This window comes from Aythya ferina (assembly GCF_964211825.1).
Source record: "Aythya ferina genome assembly, contig: HAP1_SCAFFOLD_165, whole genome shotgun sequence".
Lineage (NCBI taxonomy): Eukaryota > Metazoa > Chordata > Aves > Anseriformes > Anatidae > Aythya > Aythya ferina.
Window position 1 is genome coordinate 18442 of NW_028181363.1, and position 9905 is coordinate 28346.

Genomic DNA, 9905 nt, shown 5'->3' on the forward strand with positions numbered 1-9905 from the left:
GCCCCTTCAGCGACAGGTCCCAACCCCCCGCCCCCTCCAAGACATGGGATGCAGAGGTGTACAACCAACTCCCAACTCCCAACTCCCTCCCCCTCAAAGGGAGGCCCCAAAGACCCCCAAATGGAGGCCCCTAGAGTGTACAAGCACCTCCCAACTCCCCCAGGCACAGGCACCCACACCCCCCAAACACAGGCCACAAAGGTGTACAACCAGTTCCTAATGCCGCTGAGACACAGGCCCCACCCCCCCAGACACAGGGCCCCAAATTCTACAAGCAGTTCTCAACCCCTGCAAGGCAGGCCCCCTACCTTACAGAAGCAGCTCCCAACCCTCCCCCCCCGAGGGAAGCCCCCAAGCCCCCCCAAACACAAGCTCCTACAGTGTACAAGCAGCTCCCAGCCACCCCCAGATGCAGGCCCCAAACGTGTACAAGCAGCTCCCACCCCTCCCCCAGACGCAGGCCTCAACCCCCCCCCAAACACAGGCCCCTACAGTATACAACCTGCACCCAACCCCCTACCTCCGATGCCAGCCCCAAAGGTCTAGAAGCAGCTCCAAACCTCCCCCCCAACCCAGGCTCCAACAGTGTACAAGCAGCACACTGTTGCTAGGGAGTCGTCTCTGTCCCTCTGGTGGTCGTGAAGATGAAGGCCGTAGTCTTCCTCAGCGTTGTGGTTCAACTTCTTTTTTTATTTGGTCATGTTGGCCCAGCGTGAGACAGGAAGGCAGGATGTTGATACACTAGTTTAGCAACTTATCAGGAGATGGTTACATGAGCTTTGCAGCAGTGTCTTTGAACAAAAGAGGCAACTGAGATGCAGAAGAAGAGAAGGGGAGGGGGTTCTCTTTTTTGTTACATTAAGCAAAAGAATTTTCATAGTGTCTAGCCAAGTATTATACATCTCCTTACTTCAGCAGGAAGCTTTTGCAACTCCTGCTCCTCAAACGGAACTCCTTGTTTTATAATACAAAAGGCAATGAACAAACATTTATTGTGTATTACAGCCCCAAGGGTCTACAAGCAGCTCCCCCCTTGCCCCCAGATACCGGCCCCCAGACACAGACCCCAAAAGCCTAATCACAGGCCCTGAACTCTAGAGGCAGGCTCCAAAACCCAGGACAAAGCCCCAGTGGTTCGAGACAGGGCCCAAATCCCAGACACAGGCCCCAAACGCTAAACATATGCCAAAAAAAGTATTAGTGCTGGTGCCAAATGTTACAGACAGGCCCAAAAGCCCGAGATGCTCAAGGCTGAGACGTAACTTGGCTTTCTGAATTACTGGAAAGCAGCTTTCATTCTCAGATAATTGTGTGCAGGCTAGATAGGATGGGGCTTCAGGCACCTCTTCACCTGCCATCAGGCACCGCTGTGCCAGACAAGCTTTTTCTGCTAGAACACCCTACTCAGATGCACTGTGGCATTCAAGTGAACTGCTTTCATGCAAATATAACGACTGATGTTACAACCCACCTTGCCTGTGGCACCTGTTGAACAGAAGAGTAAGCCACCGCAGCGCTTCAAAACCATCCCTGCACGTGCCGCTCCTTGTCGCTCTCTGGCCTTATCTCATATCCTTATCCACTTCTGTGGAGAGCCTGCCACGGCACCTGCAAAGCAAGACGGACACCTTTCATAGTCACCTTGTGCTACTTGGTCGTTCTGCTCCAACCCAGCTCATGACCAGCCCCTCTTCTTACACAGCTCTTCAGAGTGCAGTTTGCTCCTTTGAGCCTGTGCGAGACACCTGTGAAAGAAAAAGAAACGCATAGGCCTATGCAGCATCCAAAGACACAGCACAACTAGGTAAGTTACTCTCATCTGCTCCCTTACCTCTGCCGCTTACCAGCCCCCGAGGCAGATGCTTCAATCTACCCTCTTCAAACAGCTACAACACCTCTAAAAGACAAAGAGGGGATGCTTAGAGGAACAGTGAGACCTACAACACAACAACTGCTACATCTGTTCCTCACTCACCTTGCCAGAGGCAGTTCTGCGTGTGACGTCCCAGGTTGTACACTGCGTTACCTAACCCTTACCGTAACCCTTACCCTAACCCTTCTCACCCTTACCATTACCCAAATCCTTACCTTTACTTTTTCCTTACCCTTACTCTTTCCTTTAACCATAACCTTACCCTTACCCTATACCTTACTCCAACCCTTCCCCTTACCTTCCCCTTCCCCTTACACTTAACCTAACCCTTACCCTTCCACTTCCCCTAAAACATATCCTAACACTTTCCCTTACCCTTATACTTACCCTAACCCTTTCTATTACCCTTACACTTACTCTTGCCCTAATCCTCGCTTTCACCCTTACACTTATCCTAACCCTTACTCTTACTGAAACCCTTACTCTAACCCTTACCATGACCCTTACCCTTACACTTACCATTACACCTGACCCGTACCCTTAAACTTACCCTAACCCTTACCCTTACTCTGACACTTTGCCTGACCGTTACCCTTACCCTTAACCTTACCCTTATCCTAACACTTACCCTTACCCTAACCCTTAACCTTTCTGCTACACTTACACTTTTCCTAAATCTAAACCTTACACTTACCCTTACTGCAACCCTCACCCTTATCATTACCAATACCCTTACTCTTACCCTTACCCTAACCCTTATCCTTACACTTACTGTTACCTTTAACATTACCCTTACCCTAGCACTTACCCTTACCCTATCACTTACTCCTATCCTTATCCATACCCTTACCCTTACCCTTACCCTAACCCTTACCCTTAACCTAACCCTAACCCTAAACCGTACCTGAACCCTTACCCTGATCCTTACATTAACCCGAACCCCTACCCTAAAACTTACACTTACTCCTAACCTTAACCTTACCCTTAACCATAACCTAATACTTGCCCTTACGTTTCCCTCACCCTAACCCTAAAATTAACCCTAACACTTACCCTTACCCTAACCCTTACTCTAACCCTTACAATGACCCGTACCCTTACGCATACCCTTACCCTTACATTTACCCTAACCCTTACCATTACCCTTATCATAACCCATACCCTAACACATATTTCTACATGTACCCTTACCCTTACCCTTACCCTTAACCTAACCCTTAACGTAACCCTAAACCTTACCCTTATCCTAACACTTACCCTTACCGTAAACCTCGACCTTTCTGCTACACTTACCCTTAGCCTAAATCTAAACCTTACACTTACCCTTAGCCTAACCCTCACCCTTACTATTACCCATACCCTTATTCTTACCCTTGCCCTAACCCTTACCTTTACACTTACGTTTACCATTAACCTTACCCTTACCCTAACCCTTATCCTGAAGCTAACCCTTACCCTAAACCTTACCCCAACCCTTACCCTGACCCTTACATTAACCCTAGCACTTACCCTAAAACTTACACTTCCTCTTTACCTTACCCCTAACCTTAACCTAATACTTTCGCTTACGTTTCCCTTACCCTAACCCTAAAATTAACCCTAACCATAAACCTTACCCTTAACCTTACCCTTACCATAAGCCATACAACAACACGTACATGTTCACTTACGCTTACACTTACCCTAGCAATTACTCGTACAATTGCCCTTACCCTTACCCTTAACCTAACCCTAACCTTACTGTTATCCTAACACTTACCCTTATCGTAAACCTTACCCTTTCTGCTATGGTTAGCATGGCAACACAACCCCATGGTTACCATGGCAACAAAACCCCATGGTTGCCATGGTAACACAACCCCATGGTTACCATGCCAACACAACACCATGGTTACCATGGCAATATAACCCCATGGTTGCCATGGCAACAGCACTTGATGGTTGCCATGGCAACCCAACCCCATGGCTGCCATGGCAACACAACCTTATGGTTACCATGGCAACACAACCCCATGGTTACCATGGCAACCCAACGCCATTGTTACCATGGCAACATAAACCATGGTTGCCATGGCAACACCACCCGATGGTTAGCATGGCAACCCTACCCAATGATTGCGAAAGCAAGACAACCAAATGGTTACCATGGCAACCGAACCCCATGGATACCATGGCATCCCAAACGCATGGTTACCACGGCAAGACAACCCCATGGTTGCCATGTCAATAAAACCCCATGGTTGCCATGGAAACCCAACCCCATGTTTACCATGGCAACACAACCCCATGGTTACCATGGAAACACAACGCCATGGTTGCCATGGCAACACACCCCAGTGGTCACCAGGGCAACACAACCCCATGGTTGCCATGGCAACAAAACCCCATGGTTACTATGGAAACACAACGCCATGGTTGGCATGGCAACACACCCCCGTGGTTACCATGGGAACACAACCCTATGGTTGCCATGGCAACAAACCCCCATGGTTGCTATGGCAACACAACCCCATGGTTACCGTGGCAAAACCACCCCATGGTTGCCATGGCAACAGAACAACATGGTTAGCATGGCAACAAAACCCCATGGTTACCATGGCAACACAACCCCATGGTTGCCATGGCAACACAAACTTGTGGTTGCCATGGCAACACAACCCCATGGTTTCCATGGCTACCCAACGGCATTGTTACCATGGCAACATAAACCATGGTTGCCATGGTAACACATACCCATGGTTGCCATGGCAACAAAACCAAATGTTTACCATGGAAACAGAAAATTATGATTTCCATGACAACACCACCTGATAGTTGTCATGGCAACCAAATTCCATGGCTGCCATGGCAACAAAACTGCATGGTTACCATGGCAACACAACCGCATGGTTACCATTGAAACACAAACATATGGTTAACATGGTAAAAATACGCCATGGTTGCCACGGAAACACAACCCCGTGGTTACCATGGCAACACAACCCCATGGTTGCCATGGCAACACCACCCCATGGTTGCCATTGCAAAACAACCCCATTGTTACCATGGCAACACAACCGCATGGTTACCATGGCAAAACAAGGATATGTTTAGAATGGCAACACAAACCCATGGTTGCCATGGCAATTGAACCCCATGGTTACCATGCCAACACAACCCCAAGATTACCATGGCAACAAAATGCTATGGTTGCCATGGCAACACAACCCCCTAGTTGCAATGGCAACACAACACCATGGTCACCACGGCAACACAAACCCATGGTTGCCATGGCAACACAACCGCATGGTTACCATGGCAATACAACCATATGGTTATCATGGCAACAAAATGCTATGGTTGCCATGGCAACCCAACCCCATGGTTGCATTGGTAACACAACCAAATTGTTACAATGGTAACCCACCCCATGGTTACCATGGCAACACAACCCCTTGGTTGCCATGGTAACCAATTTCCATGGTTGCCTTGGCAACCGATTTTCATGGTTGCTATAGCAACCAAACCACATGGTTACCATGGAAACACAATCCCATGGTTACCATGGCAACACAACCCATTGGTTGCCATGGCAACAGAATAGCATGGTTGCCATGGCAACCCAAACCCATGGTTACCATGTCAACACAACACCATGGTTACCATGGAAAACACAAGCCCATGATAGCCATGGCAAGAAAAACCACTGGTTACAATGGCAACACAACCCCATGGTTACCATGGCAACACAACCCCATGGTTGCCATTGAAACACAACCCCATGGTTACCATGGCAACACAACCCAATGGTTGCCAATGAAACACAACTACATGGTTGCCATGTCAACACAACCATATGGTTAACATGGCAACAAAAGGCCATGGTTGCTATGGCAACACAACCCCATGGTTACCATGGCAACACTACCCCATGGTTGCCATGACAATACAACCCTATTGTTACCCTCCAAACACAACCCCATGGTTACCATGGCAACAGAAAACCATGGTTGCCATGGCTTCGCCACCCGATGTTTGCCATGGCAACCCAACCCCATGGTTGCCATCGTAAAACAACCAAATGGTTACCATGGCAACTCAACACCATGGTTACCATGGCAACACAACCCCATGGTTGCCATGGAAACCAATTTCCATGGTTGCCATGGCAACACAATTCCATGGTTGCCATAGGAACAAAACCCCATGGTTGCCATGGCAACAGAAAACCATGGTTACCATGGCAACACCACCCAATGGTTGCCATGGCATCCCAACCCCGTTGTTACCATGAAAACACAACCCCATGTTTGCCATGACAAAAAAAAAACATGGTTGCCATGGCTATGCAACCCCATGGTTACCATGGCAACACAACCACATGGTTACCATGGTAACACAACCCCATGGTTTCCGTGGCAACAAAACCCCATGGTTGCCATGGCAACCCAACCCCATGTTTCCCATGGCAACACAACTGCATGGTTCCAATGGAAACACAACCCCATGGTTACCATGGCAACAAAACCCCATGGTTGCCATTGAAACACAACCCCAGTGTTACCATGGCAACACAACCGCATGGTTACCATAGCAACACAACCACATGGTTGCTATGGCAACACATACCCATGGATGCCATGGCAACAGAAAACCATGGTTGCCATGGCAACACCAACCGATGGTTGCCATGGCAATACAACCCCATCGTAGACATGGCAACAAAACCCCTTGATTACCATGGCAACACCACCCCATGGTTACCATGGAAACACAACCCCATTGTGTCCATAGAAACCCAACTCCATGGTTACCATGGCAACACCACCCAATGGTTGCCATCGCAACACACCCGCATGATTACCATGGCAACACAACCGCATGTTTTCCATGGAAACCCAACTCCATGTTTTCCATGGCAACCCAACCCCATGATTGCCATGGCAACACCACCCAATGGTTGCCATCGCAACACACCCGCATGGTTACCATGGCAACCCAACCGCATGTTTTCCATGGAAAACCAACTCCATGTTTTCTATGGCAACCCAACCCCATGATTGCCATGGCAACACAACCCCATGGTTGCCATGGCAACCCATCCCCATGGTTAATATGGCAACACAACCCCATGGTTTCCATGGCAACACAACCCCATGGTTTCCGTGGCACCCCAACCCCATGGTTGCCATTGCAACCCAACGCCATGGTTGCCATAGCAACACAACCAAATGGTTACCATGGAAACCCAATTACAAGGTTACCATGGCAACACAACCCCACAGTTACCATGGCAACAGATCCCCATGGTTGCCATGGCAACACCACCCTACGGTTGCCATGGCAACCCAACCCCATGGTTACCATGGCAACACAACCCCATTGTTGTTACGGTAACACAACGCCATGGTTGCCATGGCAACTCAACCCCATGGTTATAATGGAAACAGAACCCCATGGTTGCCATGGCAACAAAACGCGATGGTTGCTATGGCAACACAACCCTATGGTTGCCATGGCAACGCAACCCCATGGTTACCATGGCAACCCAACCCCATGTTTACCATGGCAACAGATCCCCATTGTAGCCATGGAAACCCAAGCCCATGGTTGCCATGGCAACACAACACCATGTTTAACATGGCAACACAACCCCATGGTTGCCATGGCAATACCACCCCATGGTTTCCATGGCAACACAACCGCAACATTACCATGGCAACAAAACCGCATTGTTGCCATGGCAACCCAACCCCATGGTTACCATGACAATAAAACCGCATGGTTGCCATGGTAACACGACCGCACGGTTAGAATGACAACACAACCGCATGGTTTCCATGGCAACACAACCCCATGATTACAATGGCAACCCAACCGCATGGTTACCATGGCAACCCAACCCCATGGTTGCCATGGAAACGCATCCCCATGGGTACTATGGCAACAGAAAACCATGGTTGCCATGGCAACACCACCCGATGGTTGCCATAGCAACAAAACCCCATGTTTGCCATGGCTGTTCAACCCCATGGTTACCATGACAACACCACCCGATGGTTGCCATGGCATCCCAACCCTGTGGTTACCATGACAACACAACCCCATGGTTGCCATGGCAACCAAACACCATTGTTGCCATTGCAACCCAACCTCATGGTTACCATGGAAACACCACCCCATGGTACCATGGCAACACAACCGCATGGTTACCATGGCAACACAACCCCATGGTTGCCATGGCAACTCAACCAAATGGTTAACTTGGAAACCCAACCCCATGGTTACCATGGCAACAGAAATCCATGGATGCCATGGCAACACCACCTGACGTTTGCCGTGGCACCCCAACACCATGGTTGCCATGGCAACACCACCCCATGGTTACCAGGGCAACAAAACACCATGGTTACCATGCCAACACAACCCCATGGTTACCATGGCAACCCAACCCCATGGTTGCCATGGCAACACAACCCCATGGTTACTATGGCAACACAACCCCATGGTTACCATGGCAACAAAACACTATGGTTGCCATGGCAACCCTCCCTCATGGTTACCATGGCAACACCACCCCATGGTGCCATGGCAACACAACACCATGGTTGCCATGGCAACAACACGCCATGGTTACCATGCCAACACAATCCCATGTTTACCACGGCAACACCAACCCATGGTTGCCACGGCAACAAAACCCCATGGTTGCCATAGTAACAAACCACCATGGTTACCATGGAAACCAAACCCGATGGTTACCGTGGCAACACTACCCCATGGTAGTCATGGCAACAGAAAACCATGATTTCCATGGCAACACCACACCATGGTTGCCATGGCAACCCAACCCTATGGTTGACATGGCAACACAACTCCATGGTTGCCATGGCAAAACAACCAAATTGTTACCATGGTAAAACAACCCAATGGATGCCATGGCAACAAAACACCATAGTTCCCATGGCAACACAACCCTATGGTTATCATGGCAAAACAACCGCATGGTTACCATGGCAACGCAACCATATGTTTAACATGGCAACAAAACGCCATGGTTGCCATGGCAACACAACCACGTGGTTACCATGGAAACAGAAATCCATGGTTGCCATGGCAACAGAAAACCATGGTTGCCATAGTCACACCACACGATGGTTTCCGTGGAAACCCAACCCCATGTTTGCCATAGCAACACGACCAAATGGTTTCAATGGCAACCAAACGCCATGGTTAGCATGGCAACACAACCCCCTAGTTGCCATGGCAACACAACACCATGGTTACCATGGCAACACAACCCCATGGTTTCCGTGGCAACAAAACCCCATGGTTGAAATGGCAACTCAACCCCATGGTTCCCATGGCAATAGAAAACCATGGTTGCCATGGCAACACAACCCCATGGTTACCATGGCAACACTACCCCATGGTTGCCATGACAATACAACCCTATTGTTACCCTCCAAACACAACCCCATGGTTACCATGGCAACAGAAAACCATGGTTGCCATGGCTTCGCCACCCGATGTTTGCCATGGCAACGCAACCCCATGGTTACCATGGCAACACAACCACATGGTTACCATGGTAACACAACCCCATGGTTTCCGTGGCAACAAAATCCCATGGTTGAAATGGCAACTCAACCCCATGGTTCCCATGGCAATAGAAAACCATGGTTGCCATGGCAACACAACCCGATGGTTGCCAAGGCAACCCAATTCCATGGTTGCCATGACAACACAACCAAATGGTTACCATGGAAACCCAACCCCATGTTTACAATGGCAACACAACCCCGTGGTTCCCATGGCAGCACAACACCATGGTTACAATGGCAACGCAACCTCATGGTTCCCATGGAAACCAAACCCCATGGTTGCCATGGCAACCCAACCCCATGTTTCCCATGGCAACACAACTGCATGGTTCCAATGGAAACACAACCCCATGGTTACCATGGGAACACAACCCCAGTGTTACCATGGCAACACAACCGCATGGTTACCATAGCAACACAACCACATGGTTGCCATGGCAACACATACC

The 9905-nt window shown here is 49.3% G+C and overlaps 1 long non-coding RNA gene across 1 annotated transcript; it reads right to left on the reverse strand.

Moving 5' to 3' along the window:
* Window positions 1–669: 669 nt before the first annotated feature.
* Window positions 670–2003, reverse strand: LOC311428855. The gene is made up of 3 exons (XR_014687923.1): window positions 1699–2003; window positions 1472–1608; window positions 670–810 (listed from the first exon to the last, which is right to left on the reverse strand). It is a non-coding gene; the product is annotated as an uncharacterized lncRNA (long non-coding RNA).
* Between the last annotated feature and the right edge of the window lie 7902 nt (window positions 2004–9905).